This window comes from Acyrthosiphon pisum, chromosome A2 (assembly GCF_005508785.2).
Source record: "Acyrthosiphon pisum isolate AL4f chromosome A2, pea_aphid_22Mar2018_4r6ur, whole genome shotgun sequence".
NCBI lineage: Eukaryota > Metazoa > Arthropoda > Insecta > Hemiptera > Aphididae > Acyrthosiphon > Acyrthosiphon pisum.
This window is the reverse complement of record NC_042495.1, coordinates 33,506,863-33,516,967: the sequence shown is the minus strand read 5'-3', so window position 1 is coordinate 33,516,967 and position 10,105 is coordinate 33,506,863. Positions and strand designations below refer to the sequence as shown.

The 10,105-nt window shown below is 29.6% G+C and overlaps 1 non-coding gene across 1 annotated transcript; it reads right to left on the bottom strand.

Annotated features, from left to right (window-relative positions):
- Positions 1–1,230: 1,230 nt before the first annotated feature.
- Positions 1,231–1,349, bottom strand: LOC115034345. Its single transcript, XR_003839714.1, has one exon. It is a non-coding gene; the product is annotated as a 5S ribosomal RNA (ribosomal RNA).
- Between the last annotated feature and the right edge of the window lie 8,756 nt (positions 1,350–10,105).

Here is a 10,105-nt window from a genome sequence, read left to right as displayed (position 1 = left end):
TCAAACGTGGTTGAAACTACTTTCTAAACTTTTCTGGTATCTCTAAAAACAATAAATTTGAAATTTTCACAAAATCGGTCAAGTATTTTTTAAGTATTTAAGATACAAACATACGCGTTCAACTGTCATATTAATTGATATATTAATTGTCTTAAGATATAATTTCTTTATTTGAAGCCATAAAAACTTCGATTTGATGCATACGGCATACCCCATGCCCCGAGTAACCAATGGCAACCATTTTTAACCAAAAACATTTTCTATTTCCAAAGTACATCTCTAGAATCTTGTTTGAGTCTTTCTTTCGGGAAACTTTTTCTATTTTTTATTCCGTAAAACCTCACTTAGACCATTACTGTCCATTACAATCATTTTTTTTTTTTAATAAGCCAAGTTGGTCCATCCGTTCTCAAGTGATGTGAGAACCACCGGAAATTTCATTTAAATTATATATACCTATACGGCAATATACGGAGTTATTATTATTATAAGGTATTATTTCGAACAAAATTTAATAAACGCGCATGCACTTCTCTGACTCTCCCTCTCCCACCCACACCTTTAGAATATAGTCGATTCTCGATACTCGATATATTAGGGGGTCTTTTTTTTATAATTTTGCAATTTTGAATCAACGGTTAACGTAGTCATAAGTTTTATTGAAAATATTCTTAATTTTTTTAATAGATTTAATAGATTTTTTTTATTCATGATATATAGCATCAACTAATAAGTATTATTAGCTTGAAATAGATGCATTATAATTTATAATATTACATAGATGTAGGAAAGTGAGTGAGAAAAAATTATAAATATATTATATTACATAAATTAATATATTTTAAAGGTATTTGGCGAATTCAGGGCTTAATTTTTTTTTTTTGGTACAAACAGTTCCAAAATTGGCTACAAAATTGGCAAAACAAAGGAAAACTACGGCGGTTGGGATGATGACTTTTTTCTTTAGCTAAAATATCTGGCCAAGCTTACAACCAAAGTGGTAATCGCGGGACCAACTTACATTTTCCCATTATTATATGGACTGTTGATAATTTGAGTTTGAGACGGTAACCATGACCCTCGTACCGGGATTTTCACTTTTCTAGCACAGTGTTCAGAAAAAAAAACATTTACCATTCGGAAAGACAGGACGGAAAAAGGTAATTTTCCAAAGTTTCAACCGACATCAAAAATTAAATTTATAGTTGTAAAAAAAAGGCATAAAAAAAATGCCAACGGCACGTAGTGTTCCCAAGCGGTCACCCATCCAAGTACTAACTACGCCCGACGTTACTTAACTTCAGTGATCGGACGAGAACTGGTGTATTCAACGTGGTATGGTCGTTGGCATGCGAATATGTGAACATGGCATTATTTGATTGACATGACTGCAAACGCATATACAATATTATTATAATATACAATAATAATACAATATAGTACCTACATAGTTTAATGTATTTTACCTACATGTTAGAAAATTCATTTTTACTTTGCTTTCAAAGCAAAAATCATAAAACAATAATTGGAGTAAAACGAAATATATTTGGTGGGTTTCATGATATTTATAAATTGTAAAGAAATAAGAAAATATTATAGCAATAAGTTTTTAATTTTTTTTTTACTCACGTCAAAGGAAATTGGAGAACCTCTGACATTATTTTATCTAAAGTAAAATGTAAAAAAAAAAACCAATTTCTGCAGCAACCGAGAGACTTTAAGTGTCTTATAAATATACAGCAGGGTTCTAAGCACTATTCACTGAAGTTAGTAAATCAGAATTAAACTTCATTAATTTTTCATACAATAAATTATCAAAATGTTGTTTTAAATAACCTCTCAACCACAAGTGAACGCCCATAATCCATATCACGTCACACATATGCACAACAGCACAAGACAATTATCCGACTTTATGAATTATGATTTATTTTAAATATTGTAATTATTATTATTTATAATTGATTATAATATTTAACAGTGATAATTATTGTCACGGGTACATTTTGTTTCCGATGAATAATACTGGAGTTTATTAATTGTTCACGTGTGCTCTAGAAGTTATCGTAAGCTATATTACAGGTGACAGGTCATAAGTTATTAGAATCAATTTACAATAGTCATTCATATAATTTGTAGTAATTTACATATTATGTATCAAATTACTAATTAGTATGATTTTAATTGATTTCTACTTACCTGTTTTACCTATTATATTAAGGGGCACGGTGCCAGTTTTTTAAATTGTAAAATTTGAAAATTAAATTTTATATTTTAGTTGGCACCTTATAATTATAATACTTTTCCAAAAACCAACTACCTAATACCTATATTTAGAAGGAGTTCATAGGGTGTATTATATCGAAAAAAATAACTTCACGCGGGAATAATTCTCAGTCTTGTAAAATTGTCGGATTTTGATAATTATTTTTTTTATCTGAAAGACGAAGACCTACATGCCGATTCGAACTTATAGAAAAAAAAACACCAAAAAATGTGGAAACTGAAAATTTACCTTAACAGTTCAAAATAATAGTTAAAAGTAAATAAATATAAATGTTTCCACTTTTGAACATAACAAATAAAGGAATTCATACTGTAATTATTTATTAATTGTATTATGAATAATTAAATATTCATAATATGTACTGATACAGAACAATAGATTCATTTGTCAAGAATACAACAATAGAAATAACAATCGTATTAACTAATAAAAATGATGGCTCTAAGAAATTTTATTTTTTAACCTTAGGTAGATTCTATTTTACCATTTTAACCACTTTATTGATAAATTTACCGACATTTTTTTACGTAAATTCTCCATATCTACATAGCAGTATGGAATAATATTTGGATTATTTAATGTTGTATAAAACAAGTCAGCGATACGTAGTTATTACTTATTTGTGTAACAATATATAGCCATGTTAGTATTATATTATAAATTTATCAAATAACTTTGAACACAAGATAACGACATTTTCTTTTTATCTTTGGCAGGATGAAAGACTGCTTAGATATATGAACGCGAGCGCGTTTACATATTGTTTCCTTGTTTAAAATGTGTTATTGATTATTGAACGTAATATTATAATATTATATAGGTATCCTTTATTACAAAACATTTGTTGTTTCTTTTAAATTTTTTACATACCTATACGCGTCTTATAATCAGTGATGTTCAGGAAAAATCAATTTTTTTTTAAATTTGATTTTGTCATGAATGGGGAGCGAGCAATGAAAAGCCAAAAGTAACTATAGTTAAAATTAAATTAACTTTTCAACTCGTTAATGTCCAGCCGTGGAATGTAAATTGTAGGATGACTGCAGTGTCGCGTAAGTTTCCACACCACCCAATGGCGCCGAAAGCGTATTTTTTATGGGGCAGTTCACCCCGGTGTTTGCTTTGTGATAGTTGAATTTACAATATAATCGTGTGGGTGGTGGGTGGTGGTGGTGGTGTTTAATTTTTATACTTTGCCCCACCAAATGAAAAACAAGTCGGCGCCACTGACACCACCTGCTATGTCTGTTATATCGACATGATATCGCCCATGTTGTTTAAAAGCCATGAGTTATTACACGAGGTGCGTTTTTTTTTATTGTGGTGTCCACTGTAAGCCTAATCCACATCGCAAGTGAGAAAACGAGAATGTTCTAATAAAGAAATAATTTTGAACACAAGATAACGACATTTTATTTTTATCTTTGGCAGAATGTAAGACTGCTTATGAACGTGAGCGCGTTTACATATTGTTTCCTTGTCTAAGATTTGTTATTAATTACTGAACATAATATTATAATATTGTATATAGGTACCTATTATTTTTACAAAATATTTGTGTTTTGTTAAAAAACATTTTACATACCTACGCGCGTCTTACGAATGGCGATTTTTAAATTGTGATTTTGTCATGAATGGAAGCGTGCGAACAAATCTCCTGACACCTGCAGTAATCTGTATCGTTCCAAAAGTTTATTTCCTTGATATATTATTTACCGCGGTCTCATGTTACACAGGTTTTTATCTTATCATTATTATTTGTGTTACCTATAATACATATCAGGGACAAAAATTACACACTTTGTGTAATACGAAATGGAAAAGTGTAAAATCCGAAATAAATTAAAAAGTGTGTAATGGCCTGTATTTACCATGGTAAAATGTTTTACAGTTTTTCCTTCATTAATTAAAAAATGATTGGAAGTTACATTGAGAAATAGATAAATAAGAATTTTAAATATTATTAATTAGAGGCCGTTTTTACAAGTTTTACTTATAAGTTATAGATACAATATTTAAAATATTATAAAATAAAAATATTTCGAATAATCGATACGTTAATTTTAATACAAATAATTATCAAACAATAATTATAATGTACCTACTTCTTTTAAAAGAACCATTAACTAGAACCATATACTAGTATTTCTAAGCTTTTCTAAACCTAGTCACTAGGTCCTAGTGTACATATTTTGTAATTAAATATTAACAATGTGGTAATTACATTAATTAGAATTTAAAAAAACATTTGGTCAATCAATTTCATGTGATTGTAAGTAATAATATTGTAGTCTGTGGATCATTTTTCCTAAGTTCGGGGATTTTTTTCCATGGATTTGTTTTCCGCAATTCACTGTCTGTATATTGTAATTCAGTGCATTTAGTGTAAAATTATATCGTATAATGATTGATAATCTTACCAATATACCGACATAAATCGTTTTATTGTGATGTAAAGCCCACAATTACATTGTTAACAGTTAAGTTAATGAAAAGCCAAAAGTACCTAACTATAGTTAAGTTCAAAAGTTAAAATTAAATTAACTTTTTAACTTAACTTTGATTTTTTAACTCATTTATGTCCAGCCTTGGAAAGTACCCTCGATGTATGATGACTGCAGTGTCACGTAAGTTTCCACATCGCCTATGTCTTTTAAACGACATTATATACCACATCTCCCCCATGGTCTTTAAAAGTCATGAGGTATTAGTGACTAGTGTATTACACGAGACGCGTTTTTTATTGTGGAGCAATTAAGGTTAGGCAAGTTAATGATTTTTTTTAACTCAGTTAAGTTAATTGTTAATATGCGCCCATAACAAAAAGTTAAAAATTGATTTAAGTATATGTAAACTCAGTTAAGGCCTTAAGTTAAAAGTTAAAACACACTTTTTGTTAACTTTTAATTAAGTAAAAAAAAAGTTAATTTGTTTATACAACGCTAGCGTACTTAATTTTTTTTCCAACCTAAAACTAAATTGTAGACTTTAGTGTTTATACTTTATACAGTATTTCCATATAAGTTAGATTCGAATGATATAAATTTTTAACTTATTCACGGTAAATATTTTTTGACATGAAACCGAAATTGACTGAAATAGTCAAATATAAATTATAATAAAATTAAAAACAAAATGAATTTACTTAATTTACTTCTTAAAATACTTAAAGTTTTTAACTCGTTAATGTCCAGCCTAGGAAAGTACTCGATTTAGGATGACTTAGGGCTGGCGGTATCTTAACCTGACCAAACCTTACCGGTATACCGAAAATGGATGGCTGCAGTGTCGCGTAAGTTTCCACACCACCTATGTCTGTTAAACGACATGATATATATCACATCTCGTCCATGTTATTAAAAAACGTGTTTTTTTTATTGTAGTGTCCCTGTAGGCAGGGACGGCTCCAGAGCCTTGGTTAGGGGGGGGGCAAGTTATAACAAAAAGAAAACAACAATTTTTACAACACAAATTCAAGTCGTCTATTTTTAATCCATTTACCCAGCGTTGTACATCGTATACAGTATACACCGTCATACCTCTATGGCCTATATTGTCCATATGACAATATTATAATAATTTAATATGCATTTTTTGTTAACAATATACATTTTTTATAAATACGGGCTTGGGGGGCCGCTGTCCCTAGCCCCCCCCTGGAGCCGCCCCTGCCTGTAGGCCTAATCCACATCGCAAGCGAGAACACAAGTGCCGCAACTACACATTATGGGGCTGATGTGCAAATCATAATTTGGGCCCTAAATATACAAAATGTAAATAAATTATTATATTAAGCTATTAAAACAAAAAACAAAAATATTTAATTGTACCTACCTATAATTTATTGCTATAAAAATAGTATTATAGTATAATTTCGACATATTTGTAAATTATCTAACAAAATTGTTTTTTCTTCGCTTTTCCGTTTGAAAAGTTGTCAATGATTTTCTCTACATCTATCTCGGAAGTTCTTTTCCATTCTATGTTGAGTATGAAAGTGCCACTGAGACGATCTCGACTTATACAGAATTGCGCAAAAATTGTTGAATCATTTGAGTTTAATTTGATTACAATAAATTATAAATACCTAATAATATGAACACATTTTTTTTTTCTTAGTTTTAATTTAATTTTCTTCAGCCACAGCTTTAGAATTAATTTAACACATCGATTTGGGGGCCTATATCGGATTGGGGCCTTGGGGGCTGATATGCAATGCACACCTTGCACACCATGTAGTTGTGGAACTGGAGAACGGTCATCGACTACAATAATATTTTAATTTACTGCAGTGGAAGATATAAGCTCCAAAACGAGATTAAAAATAAAGGTGTAGGGGAAGGCGGGGCAGTACCGTATGGTTAAGGTTCCACGGATTATAAATCGTGTAATTTTTAACATAATGCAATTTTTGATGTGTAAACATCTATGCTATCGGTTTGTAGTACGACCTTCTTGGGGAATCGAGCGTCAGGTGTAAGTCATGTAGATGTGAATGCTTGAGTGTGTGTGTGTGTGACGGTCGTCGCGCAGGCTACCAAACATACGCGGCGGCGGAGACGGCGGACGGCACGTGCGTAGAAGGGACTATCGTGCGGAGTGGGGTGGCAATTCGTACGGTGTGCTGCCAACATATTATTAATTAATTATTATTCTCGTTTACATATTATACTCGCGAATCCGTGTTAATATCGAATAATAATATTATTATACACTACGACCGCCAGTGCGGACTCGTTTTGCGCGTCGTCGTCGTCGTCGTGTCTGTACGAGGTATTACTATATTATATTACTATATCATTAGGTATTGAGTAACTCAAACATTACTGTGGTTCATCAATTGAAAACCTAATAAGTAATTACTTTTTGATTTAATTTAATTAAATATAATTTACAGTCAAGAAAATACCCACGTATCTTTATTCATTATTATGTGTTTATGCTCGCGCACGCACGGAAATCGGAAAGTACGGTGTATTTAAAATATTGAGTATAATACGCGTCTTAGGTTAATCGTATTATTCATTTTATACCTATTCATATATTGTTATTTTTTATTTTATTATTTCAATTTTCAATAATATCAATACTACCGTACACCTCTTATATTTTAATTTTGTATTGCGATTTGTGATCGAATATTACTTTTTCGATGGAATGTATATAACATGGAATGCTAATACATACAATTCGTACCTGTGATGTATTATATTATAATATAATATTTTGCATTTATAATAAAATAATGACTTAACATACTTCTCATATAACGACACCAAACATGGACATTGAATATCGCCAAACAACAGGTCTAACAGTGACTTCAAGACCGATTGGCCCTCCCCCCACCCCCCCCCCCCCAAGACATATTATTTCTCCAATTTTCATGGGAATATTTACATAAAAATTGACTTAATAATTTTATGTTTTGGAAAAAGCGACAATATAGACGTTTGGATTTTGTTATTTAATATTATATAATCATTAAGTAATTGATTTATTACATTAAGACTATATACTAATATTGAGAAAACGATTTAAATTTAGAATAAAGTGTACCCATATTGTAATGATTTTAAATTTGCAGTTGTATTTGTGTTGTAAAAAAATTGTTGGTCTGGATCCGTGCCTGCTACTACTCGAGTAGGTATATAAATTAAAATAATTCATGAATAATATATGGGTATAATAATAAATTACAGAAGTTTTAAATTATTTAATTATATCACCCCGATATTTACCTATTTAAAACTCAACGCTGTCCTAATATTATAACTATAACTATATATTATTATTATTATAATGTATTCATTATTAGTTAGACATCATCAAAGTCTTATTTTTAAATCTCACTCACTATTTATATTGAACCTCTCACTATCAACCTGTCTTAAATGTCGGAAATATTTAATAGGTACCTATTAATACCTAATGTAGTAATGTCATACAAAGGGCTGTGAATTTAATGCACTAAAAAATGCATACGAAATGTCAAAGAAGTTCAATATAAAATGCCAAAAATTATAGTATAAAATTCACTTAATTGGTTTTAATTTAATAATTAAAAATTATTTTTATATTTATATTGATATTATAAGATATTATCCATAAGTACATTACATTTTACATGCATAAAAATGTGTTTATTTAATAAAAATAAAAATAATAAAAATATTGATTGAATTTAAACCTTGTGTAATGCAATTTAGCTGAAACATTTAAAATTTTTTTTTTTTTTTATGTATTTATTTTGTTAAAATAATAAAACAAACTTAAATATATTTATATGCAGGTATCTTATTCATATTTTATCTTTACTATTGCATTGGACAACAAAAAAAAAACGAAAAAAATGTTTTTCAAACATGTCAATTGACGTAAGTTGATTAAAAATGCCGGAAAATGAACTTCAAAAGGAAAATATGACCTAAAAATGCAAAATAAAAGTTTCATAAACGCATTTGTAGTTACATAATTCAATTTATGTACATACAAAGCTACGTTTCATAATCACCAAAAAAAATGCAATTTCCTACAAATTCACAGCCCTATAAGTAGTCATATATTTATACAGGGCTGGATTTGACGGAGGGTTTTAAGTACACTTGCCCCGGGCGGCAGATGTTTTGAGGGCGTTTTTTTCGTATTGGATTGTCGCCTCTTATTAATTATGATATTTTTCTTGTTATAATATTATCTAAAAAATGTTTGGCGAAAATGTAGATTAATATATTTGTAACCAATATGACCTACATGAGTTGGTTTTGCATAACAAGTCGAGGGATTATATTTTCGATTTGCGGAGCGGAGCGACGAGTGCCGATACACGCATAATCACTGTCCAAGCAAAATATTAATTTTAATTTAAATTTTCACATATCCATAATATTGTTTTGTCCCTGTTACCTACTTGAGGTAGTTTTGCACGATAAGTCGTGGAATATTTTTGATTTGCGGAGCATAGCGACGAGTGCCGATAACGCGTAGTCACTGCCGAGGACGGAGTGATATTGTGATATCGAGCTGTGATAATGTGTAAATGTTGGTTTCAATTTTTAAACAGCAAATACAGTAATTAAAATCTATTAGCATATTTCCATCAATCATAAAAAAACATACAATTTTAAAAAAAAATCAAAGAGTTTTTCGGTGTTTTTATCGAAGATATCGTATTTTTGAAATATTTACTGTTTTATAGTTTTTTTGCTATAACATTTTAAGTAAAAAAAGGTGGGTAAGTGGATGTCGCTCTGCTGTACAGTAGATTACAAGTGGGTCACTGTGTAATGGATGGTATTAAATTTGAATTCAATGACTGTAGAAAAACGATTCTGAGCGGAGACGGTTTGTCAGTCTAGATATTAGACATACCTATTATAGGTATACTTATCTACAGTATTAAAAAAATTGACCTATAATAGGTATCAATAATAAATTCCAAATTAATCATATCACAATATCCATTAGGTAACGTGTTATACATCAACAACAAACCGTGGTACTATCATAGATATATAATAGTATACTTTAGAAGTTTCAAGTACCCACAAATAATATTATACAATCACAACAAAATAACTTAAATAGTTATCCTAGGTTTTTAATATGTAATTTCGTCCAAATTTGTACTTAAAATGACTATAAAAATAAACTGTGTAAATGTATTTTTTAGATTTTTTGGTAACAGAATTAATTACTTACGTGGAATCTTGTTTTAAATTTTTAATTCTTAGATACAAAAATTGAACATTTTATAAATTTTTAACTACAAAATAATTATTGAATATTAAATTTGATAAATTTTGTCATAATTTGATC